A 10,955-nucleotide genomic window follows, 5' to 3' on the forward strand; every position below is an offset into this window, starting at 1 on the left:
CCTAGAGTAAAACTTTTTAAACTTTGACTACTATAAGAAGCATGAAACTTAAGCTAACCTTAGATAAATAATCATACATCACAAAGAAGCATAAACAAGCATGGTTAGATTTCAAGACCTTGCTCTAAGCCTCATATACTTGCTTGGCCGAACCCTAGGGTGAAGTTCTAAGGTTCATTTGTACAACATGTAGCATGATAACTTATCTAACAACATACCAAAAGATCATACATCATGTAAAAACATAACTAACCATAATTAGGTTTCAAAAACTTTACTCTAGGCTTTACATTCTATCTTGGCCGAAACCTACTAGTAGGGTTCCAATCCCTCTAATACAACATGTAGCATAAAGACTTAACCTAACCACATACAAGATATCATACCTCATGAATAAGCACAAACAAGCATGATTAGGTTTTAAGTTTTCTTCTTGCCCTAAGCTAGCTAGCTTCACATCTCATCTTGGCCGAAACTTTAGACTAGTGTTCTTATATATTTTTTTTCAACATAAAGCATGGAAACCTAGGCTATCAACACATGAGAGATCATACATCATGAAGGAGCATACACAAGCATGTTATCATTTGAAAACTTTACTCTAAACCTCATTTCTATTCTTGGCCGAAACTTGAAACTAGGGTTCTCCTATATTTTTTTATACAACATGGAGCATGAACCTAAGCTATCACATATAAGAGATCTTTCATCATGAAGGAGCATAAACAAACATGTTTCCTTTTCAAAACTATGCCCTAGACTCTATAATGAATCTTGGCCAAAAACATTAAGTTAGGGTTCTCATATTTTTATACAACATGGAGCATGAAAAACCTAAGCTATTAACATATAAGAGATCATACATCATGATGGAGCATAACCAACATGTTTCCCTTTCAAAGTTTTGTCCTAGACCCCATTTCCTATCTTGGCCGAAACTTCCAAGGTGAGATTCTAGACTTTTTGGTTACAACATCAAGCATAACTTGTAAACTTGCTAACCCTAAGTGACCACAAGTCTTTATCTTGGCCGAAACATGCAAGAAAATCTTTACGGTTTCAAATAACATTTACATACAAACATTCGATAACTACTTGTACTGCAGTGAGGGGATACTCACATCCTCTCGCTTAATTCTCTAAAAGAAGAAATCCTTGGTTGTAAAGCTTTTCATAGAGAGCACCCTTCTTTCTTGGTTCGGCAATGGTGAGGGAGAGGAGAGTGGTTTCGTGGAGAGAAGGAGGAAGGAGAAAGAGAGCAACCAAATGAAATTTTTCATTCTTTCCTCTTTTATTCCTAATGAAAGGAAGAAGGGAAAATGGGTTTTTCCTTATCCTTTCTTTTACTCATCCATTAATGAAAAGAGAAGCAAGAATCATCTCTTCATTTGAGAGGAAGAAGGCAACTCCAACTTCTCCTTCTAAGTGGAAGAAAACCTTTTCTTACTCTTAATTATATTGTCCCTTCCCTTTCTAATAATATCTCCTCTTGGTCTATTGGTTACACTATACATGCTTCTAACCAGAGGTTCAAGGTTCAAGCCTTGGTCTTGCCTCTTTTTAATTCCATTTTATTTTATTTTTTCTAATATTCACATAAGGCCTATTTTATTTTTTTAACCATGGTAAAAATATATGAAATTGCTAGGAACCCTATTGGTGTTACAGTCCCCCATACCTCATAAAAGTTCATCCTCGAACTTAGAATAACTCAGGATATTTTCGTTTCATATCATCTTCATGTTCCCAAGTTGCCCCTTCGAATCGTTGATTTTGCCACAAGACCTTTACTAGTGCCACCTCTTTGTTCCTTAATCTTTTGACATCCCGATCCAATATTTGAACGGGTCGATTTTCATAACTCAAGTCCTCTTGAACTTGCACTGTCTGTGGCTCGATCACCTGGTCTGTGCTAGGAATGCACTTCTTGAGCATCGAGACATGGAACACATTGTGGATAGCCGACATCTCTGGTGGTAGCTCTAGTTCGTAAGCCACCTTGCCGACTCTTTTCAGAATCTTATATGGTCCCACATAGCGCGGACTTAGTTTTTCCTTCTTTCCAAACCTTATCACTCCTTTCATAGGAGCTACTTTGAGGAATACTGAATCTCCAACACTGAATTCCAATGGCCTACGTCGTTTATCTGCATAGCTCTTTTGCCGACTTTGAGCAGTCTCTATTCTTTGGCGGATGTTCTGTATTGCACGAGTGGTGTTGTCGATAAAATCTGTTCGGAATCCCATCTCCTTCTTTTCACCACCTTCGTACCAGCATATAGGGGATCTACATTTTCTCCTGTACAAAGCTTCGTACGGCGTCATACCAATGGTAGCTTGATAGCTATTGTTGTAGGCGAATTCCGCTAAGCATAGATATCGGCACCAGCTCCCTTTGAAATCCAGGGTGCAAGCTCGTAACATATCTTCTAATACTTGATTCACCCTTTCTGTTTGTCCGTCGGTCTGAGGGTGGAAGGCAGTACTGAACAACAACTTCGTACCAAGGGCCTTCTGAACACATTCCCAGAAATGTGAAACAAAACAACCATCTCTGTCAGAAATGATGGTATTAGGAATCCCATGTAGTATAATAATCTCCTTGACATATAATTGAGCCAGTTGTTCGATCGAATAGGTCATCTTGATTGCCAGGAAGTGGGCAGATTTCGTCAATCTATCCACGATTACCCATATGGCATTGTAGTCGTTTGTCGTTTTAGGTAGTCCCGCGATGAAGTCCATAGAAATATACTCCCATTTCCACTCTGGAATCTGAATTGGCTGTAGTACACCTCCAGGTCTTTGGTGTTCTGCTTTAACTCTCTGGCAGGTCAGACAGGTGCTGACATACTGAGCCACGTCCCTTTTCATACCGAGCCACCAGAATTTCTTTTTCAGGTCCTGGTACATCTTGGTGGATCCGGGATGCATCGCATAGGGTGTTGCATGAGCTTCTTCCAATATCTTTTTCCGCAACTCTAGGCCGTCGGGAATACATAAGAGATCCTTAAGGTATAATATTCCACTGTCAGTGATACGGAACCCATCATTCTTTTCCCCTAAGACTTCTTGCTTGATCCTTTGGATGCTTGGGTCACGGGTTTGCTTCTCTAATATATCATCGAACAGTGTCAGTGCTATAGTCAGGGTAGAGAGCCGTCCGGATATATTTTCGATCCCGTAGCACATACTTCCCCTTCGCCTCCCAATAAATTCAAACATCGGTTCTGCTTCAGGTCGGAAAACCACTTTTCACTTACGGCACTCTATTGAAGCACCGTACTTGCTCAGGAAGTCCATGCCCAATATAATGTCATAATCCTGCATGTCAAGCACTATCAGGTCACAGTAGAGTTCTCTGTCTGCGATTCTGATGGGTGCGGCTCGCAGCATATGAGTGGATGACATCACCTCTCCCGAAGGTAAAGTCGTTAAGAACTTGCAATCTAAGGCTTGAGGTGGTATGTCTATCTTTCTTGTGAAAGATGTAGAGACAAACGAGTGCGTTGCCCCAGTGTCAAATAGTACAGTAGCATACTGACTGAAAATAAATATCTGACATGTAACAACCGTAGAAGCATTCGCCGCATCTTCCTTGGTGATGGAGAAGATTCTGGCATTTGTCGTCACTGGCGGAGCTTCCAATCTCCCTTGGCTTATCTGCGGGCCTTGTAATACAGCTTGCATCAGGTGTAGCAGTGGGGGAGCACCTCTGTTCTGGACATACTGCGGTGTCTAAACTTGGGTAGGACAGTTTCTGGCCATATGTCCTTCCAATCCACAGTTATAGCACTTATTCGTGCCCACGCGACACTTTCCCGGATGTTTCTTTCCACAGGTGGTACATTGCGGGAACGTAGGTTGTTTGTTTGTTGGACCATCCTTAGAATCGTTCCACTGCTTTCTTTTACCGCTGTGGTTTCCTTTCCAGCCAGTTCTGGTATTCTGAGGTTTCTGTCCTCCTGATTGGCCTTGACTCTTGCCTTCACGCAGCGCCTTTAAATAGTGTTCGGTGATCAGAGCACTGCTGATTAGTTCTTCGGCAGTCTGCGGTCTATTAACTCCGCCGGCCACATTCAGAGCAATCTCAGGTGTTGGGTTTTTCGGGCCGTAAAAACCGCGTTTTTGCATCGTGGAAACCCCGAAAGCCCCAGCCACCGGATCCGTGCAAAGAAAAATCTTTCGAAAAATACAAGTACGAGTTTCAAAACTTCGATCTACTATAAATCTACAAAGGAAAAACCTTTTATACCTTCAATGCGTGCCCTTTTCGTATCCCGCTCGTCCCACGGCTTGCCGGATCTCAAGATTGTCAACGTAGACAATCCCCTACATGTATCCACACGAACACACTAGATGGAGAAAGACCAAACAAGGTGTGCTAGCACCTAGGGTGTTCGGCCAAGGTAGGAGAGGGAGAGCAAGAAGAGAGAGCTCAAGGAGGAAGAAGAAGTGAATAGCCTTGAATGAGGGAAAAATGAATTCCCTTCACTATGTGTGGCCGGCCACAATTGTAACTCCTCTACAATTAATGTGGCCGGCCACATTAAATGGAAAGGAGGCTTGTAACCTCCATAATGTGGCACACACCTAAGTAACCATGATGATGTGGAGCATCATCATTGGTCCGCATCTTGCCAACTCACCAATGAGGTGGCATAAAGTCAAGTCAAACTTGACTCTTCATCTTCCTCTCAAGTCAAGTCAAACTTGACTTAATCTCTCTCATGGTTGATCTAATCCAACCATTTAATTCAAGCCAATTTAATATAATGAATCTAATTCATTTAATTAAATTGATTCAATGAGTCATAATCTAAATTAGACTCATTGAACACATGAATTAACTTGAGTCCAACTCAATTAGCCCAATTAGGATTACTCTTAATCCAATTAGATTCATTAAATGAATCTAATCCTCTTGGTTCATCATATGAACCTAATCTCTATCTAATTGTCCTTAGTGTGTGACCCTATAGGTTCTTGTAACGTTGGCAATGCCCCTAAACCCATTTAGGGGCATAAGTAATGAGCGGTATCTAGCAACACATCATTACTACCCAAGTTACAAGAATGTTGAGATCCAACATCACCTTGTGACTACTAATTGTGACTCCTCACAATATATGACAAGTGTCATTCTATCCTAGACATCTAGATTGATCAATGTGAGGCATAGACCGTGTCATCCTCTGACCAATCTAAATCTTGAACTCCAAGTAGACTCACTAAATCAAATGAGCTCAATATCTCATATTGACTCATTTGGGCATGGTCATGCCCTTCGTGGTCTCACTCTATCAAGAATATCGATGTCTCTCCCGTTATATAGGAGGGATAGATCCCATCTACATCACTCACATCCCTCTGCATAATTCATTACATACCCAGTAATCGCCTTTATAGTCCACCCAGTTACGGGTGACGTTTGACGAAATCAAAGTACATAACTCCTTATGTAGGGAACCATGGTGACTTCAGGTCTAAGGACTAGTAGTCATATTAATAGCCACATGAGAAAGTATATGACACTCATATAATGATCCATGATACTTTCTCATGGCGGGTCATTCAGTATACATTCTCCAATGCATACCCAAGTGTCAACTTGATATCTCTATATCCATGACTTGTGAGATCAATGTTGGTTGCTACTCGGAAAACCTAGAGGTTCCACTGTACAAAAATTTTGTACAAAGGTCTGAACCTTTTCCTAGCTACCATGTGTTCTTTTAAATTAAATTTTGGATCGCCTGCGGAACTTAACACGTTTGATCCAAAACTTAATCTATTTGTTCTTTTAGGTTTTGACTTGGATCTCCTGCGGAACTTAACACGTTTGATCCAAATCACCCAAGTTATTAATTCCATTAAATATTAATTTCCAAAATTGGTTCCCAGTACTGACGTGGCGAGGCACATGGCCTTCTTGGATATGGGAGCAACCACCACCGACTAGATAAAACCTTTTAAGAAAAGCTAATATTTAATTTCCTAAAATAACTTTAGGTCAACCGAAAAGAACAATCAAATCACAAGGAAAAGAAAAACAAAAGAACACTATATCGAAAACAAATTCGAAACACTAGAATCGCATGCCTCTTGTATTTAGTATTATTTTCAAAAATAACTAGTATGATGCGGAAAGAAAAAAAATACTAGTTATACCTTTTAGAAAAACCTCTTGATCTTCTACTGTATTCCTCTTCTAACCTCGGACGTTGTGTGGGCAACGATCTTCCGAGATGAGAAACCACCAAAGCACCTTCTTCTCCTTTCTTCAAATTTCGGCCAAGCACAAAGCTTCCAAAAGATAAAGATCTTTTCCACCAACCAAGCTCCAAGGGATGTAAGCTTTCTCTCCTTCTTCCTCAAGCTAGATCCGGCCACCAATTAAAACTCCATGAGCATGAAGAGGTTTGGCCACAAAGAGAAGAAGAAGAGAAGAAGGAAGGGTCGGCCACACCACCAAGGAAAAGAGGGACAAAAATAGAATAGATTCGTTAGCCTTGAAGCCTCCTCTACCCCCTCTTTTATAATCCTTGATCTTGGCAAATAAGGAAATTTTAATAAAAACTTCCTTAATTCTTTTGCCATTGAAAAGGAAAATTTATTTAATTAAAAATAATTTTCTTTCTCAATTTTATTTGGCCGGCCATATAAAAGCTACAAACAAGGAGAGTTTTAATTAATTAAAACTTCCTAATTTGTCTTTAGAAATTTATAAAAATTTCTCCAATAATTTTAATCCCTTTATGATTGGTTTATAAAAAGAAAATTTAATAAATTAAAATCTTTCTTTTAAACATGTGGATAAAAAGAAAGTTATCTCTAAAAATTAAAATCTCTTTTAATCTACAAATAAGGAAAGATATCAAATCTTTTCTTAATCTTTTGTAGAAACTTATAAAAGAGAATATTTAATTTTAAACTCTCTTTTAAATCATGAACATGGTTAAAAAGGAAAGTTTTCTTAAAATTTAAAATCCCTTTTAATCAACAAATAAGGAAAGATTTCAAATTTTAAACTCTCTTTTAAACATGTTAGATGATTTACAAATAAGGAAAGTTTTTACCAAAAATTAAAACCATCCTTTTAAACTACAAATAAGGAAAGAGATTAATCTCTTCTCTTAATCTTTTGTAGAAAGCTATAAAAGGACATTTTTAATTTTTAAACTCTCTTTTAAAATCATGATATCCACATAAGAAATAATTTTAATAAAAATCCTTTTTAATATTCTAGTGGTCGGCCACCTACATGGCTCATCCACTTGGTCTTGGCCGGCCCTAGCTTGGGTTCCAAGCTAGCTTGGCTAGCCCCATTGGATGGGTAAGAAGGTGGGTAAGCGGTGGGTATAAATCTCTATATACTAGAGGCTACGATAGGGACTGAGAGGAGGAATTGGTTTTGGTCTCCCGATAAAATTAAGCATCCCGTGCTCGCCCCGAACACACAACTTAATTTTATCAATAATAATTCATTCCACTAGAGAACTATTATTGAACTACCGCACCAATCCCAAATTATATTTTGGGCTCCTTCTTATTATGAGTGTGTTAGTCTCCTTGTGTTTAAGATAACAAAAGTCCACTAATTAAGTAAGTTACTGATAACTCACTTAATTAATATCTAGCTCCAAGAGTAGTACCACTCAACTTCATCGTCATGTCGGACTAAGTCCACCTGCAGGGTTTAACATGACAATCCTTATGAGCTCCTCTTGGGGACATTCTCAACCTAGATCACTAGGACACAGTTTCCTTCTATAATCAACAACACACACTATAAGTGATATCATTTCCCAACTTATCGGGCTTATTGATTCATCGAACTAAATCTCGCCCATTGATAAATTAAAGAAATAAATATCAAATATATGTGCTTGTTATTATATTAGGATTAAGAGCACACACTTCCATAATAACTGAGGTCTTTGTTTCTTTATAAAGTCAGTATAAAAGAAACGACCTCTAATGGTCCTACTCAATACACTCTAAGTGTACTAGTGTAATTATATAGTTAAGATAAACTAATACCTAATTACACTACGACCTTCCAATGGTTTGTTCCTTTCTTTTATAATTTATAAGGTACTGATAACATGATCCTCTGTGTGTGACACCACACACCATGTTATCTACAATATAAATTAATTGAACAACTACATTTATCATAAATGTAGACATTTGACCAATGTGATTCTTATTTCTAGATAAATGTTTATACCAAAAGCTAGGCTTTTAGTATATACTCTAACAATCTCCCACTTATACTAAAAGACTAAGCTGTCATATCTGTTGTCATACATCTGATTCCCATGCCTTTCAAAAAGCTCTTGCCTTAAGGACCTTAGGTTATCATCTGATGCAATCTAGGCGGCAACAACTTCTCCTCGTTATACAATTTCTCATATTGGGTAGTACTTGCGCTCTATTATGTTTACTTGCCTTATAGACTCATGGTTTCTTCGAGTTTGTTACTGCACCATTATTATTACAATAAATTGTAATAATCTTTGGACAAACTAGAAATCATATCTAAGTCTATCTTGAGTTAATTAAGTTATTCAGCTTTTATGGCTACCTCAGAGGCTTGCCATATACTCAGCTTCTATGGTGGAGTCCAGAAAAACACCTATGCTTATCACTCTTCCATAGTTATGACTTTTCCTCCTAAAGTAAACACAAAAACCCCGAGGTCGACTTATTATTGTCCCTATCCGATTGGAAGTTAAAATCCAAGTAACCCACAGGGACCAAATTAACTGCCTTGTAAGCTAGCATATAATCTCTAGCGCCTCTAAAGTACTTTAATATATGCTTTACTGCAGTCCAATGTCCTTATCTAGGGTTACTTTGATATCTGCTAACTATGCCCTTGGCAAAACAGATTTCTGATCTCGTGCATAGCATACATTAGGTTGTCTAACTGCCGAAGCATAAAGAACTGCCTACATGTCCTCAATCTCCTTTGATGTCATCGGAGACATCTCTTTAGATAAAGACACTCCATGCTTAAAAGGTAAGAAACCTTTCTAGGAGTTTTGCATGCTTAAAACGAGCAAGGATTTTTCCGATGTATCAAGCTTGGGATAAGTAAAATATATTTTTTCTTGTGATCCCTTATTACTTTGATCTCAAAAATATATACATTCTCCCAAGTCCTTTATATCGAATTATTTGGACAACCATACCCTTACTTCTGACAACATTTTGATATTGTTTCCAATTACCAAAAATGTTATCTACGTATAGTACAAGAAATACCACCACGTTTCCATCACACCTTTTGTATACACAAGACTTATCCGTTTACTCAATAAATCCATAGGTCTGGATTACTTTGATAAACTGGATGTTCCAAGACCTTGAAGCTTTGCATCAGTCCATAGACTGATTGAGCTTGCACACAAGATGCTCTTAGCCCTTTGCAATGAACCCTTCTGGTTGCTTTATATGGATGCTTTCTTCAAGACTTCCATTAAGGAATGTTGTCTTGACATCCACTTACCAAATAGATAAAAGAATCCGGATAGACTTAAGCATGGCTACCAGTGAAAAAGTTTCCTTTTTCATCTAGCCTTGCTTTGAAAGTTTCTACCTTCCTGTCTATCCCTCTTTTCCTATTATAGACCTTTTTATACCCAAAGGCTTTTACACCATTTGGTGGTTCTACAAGCTTCCAGATTTTATTAGAATACATATATTCTAATTCTGTTATTCATTACTCTTTGCCAAGATATTGCATCTTTATCTTGGAGTGCTTCGTCATATGTCCGGAGATCAGGTTCATGTCCTCCAGGGATCGAGTCCAAAAACTCTTCCAAAACATGAATATCCCAAAACATGAATCTTTTTAGGTTGCCTAACAACCCTCCCACTACGACAAGGCACTTTTCTGCAATTGTGTATCATTTGTGATACGTGTTGCAGTTTCCTTGTGGTATCTCATCTTGTACAATTGGTACTAGATTAGACATGTCTTTTATTATTTCCTTAAGAACAAATTTTCTTATGGGCACATGGTTTATTACATAGTCCTTTTCTAAAAATCGGTCATTGATGCTAACAATAACCTTCTGATTTTTAAGACTATAAACCTACATTCATTTCTCTAGGATAACTCACAAACAAATGAATTCCTATCCAACTTATCATTGTCTCTCTTCAGCATATGTGCTGGACTACCCGAATCCGAATATGCTTCAAGATAGGCTTACGCCTATTCAGCAATTCTATATGAGTAGAGAGTTCTGACTTTGGAATGTACTATGTTCACTTCCGTTTCCAGAGTATATCCTTAAAATGAATTTGGTAAAATAACTCATCATCAATCTACTTATTTCCATAAGAGTCCTATACCTTCCTTTTTCTACACCATTCTGTTGGGGTGTACCAGGTGCAGTTAGTTGGGATTGAATCCCTACTTCTGATAAGTGACTCCTAAATTCTCCCAAGAGGTACTTGCCACTACGATCTTACCATAGTGACTTTTACTTTAACATTTCTCCGCATCAGTCTTGTACTATTTGAACTAATCAAAGTACTTCGTCTTGTGGTACATTAAGTAAATTTATTTGTATCTTGAATAGTCGTCTATAAAATAGACGAAATATACAATAGTACCTCTTGTCTAGATAGTCATAGGATCTCATGAACCAATTTCAACATATCTTTGACTCCATACCCCTTAGACTTAAAAGCTTCTTGGTTATTTTTCCTTCCAAGTAAGACTCGCAGGTTGGAAAGATTTCCACTACTAATGAACCCAAAAGTTCATCAGCTACCAATGAATCCTACTCAAGTTAATATAACCTAGCCTTAGATGCCAAAGATATAATTGGTTCATTTCCGAAGGTTACTTTCTCTTAAAGTTAGAAGATTTCCATTTATTGCATCGTGGGAGTTATTGGATTATAAATTGTCAACCAAAGTCCACCTGCAGGGTT

The sequence above is a fragment of the Zingiber officinale genome, chromosome 4B (assembly GCF_018446385.1).
Source record: "Zingiber officinale cultivar Zhangliang chromosome 4B, Zo_v1.1, whole genome shotgun sequence".
NCBI lineage: Eukaryota > Viridiplantae > Streptophyta > Magnoliopsida > Zingiberales > Zingiberaceae > Zingiber > Zingiber officinale.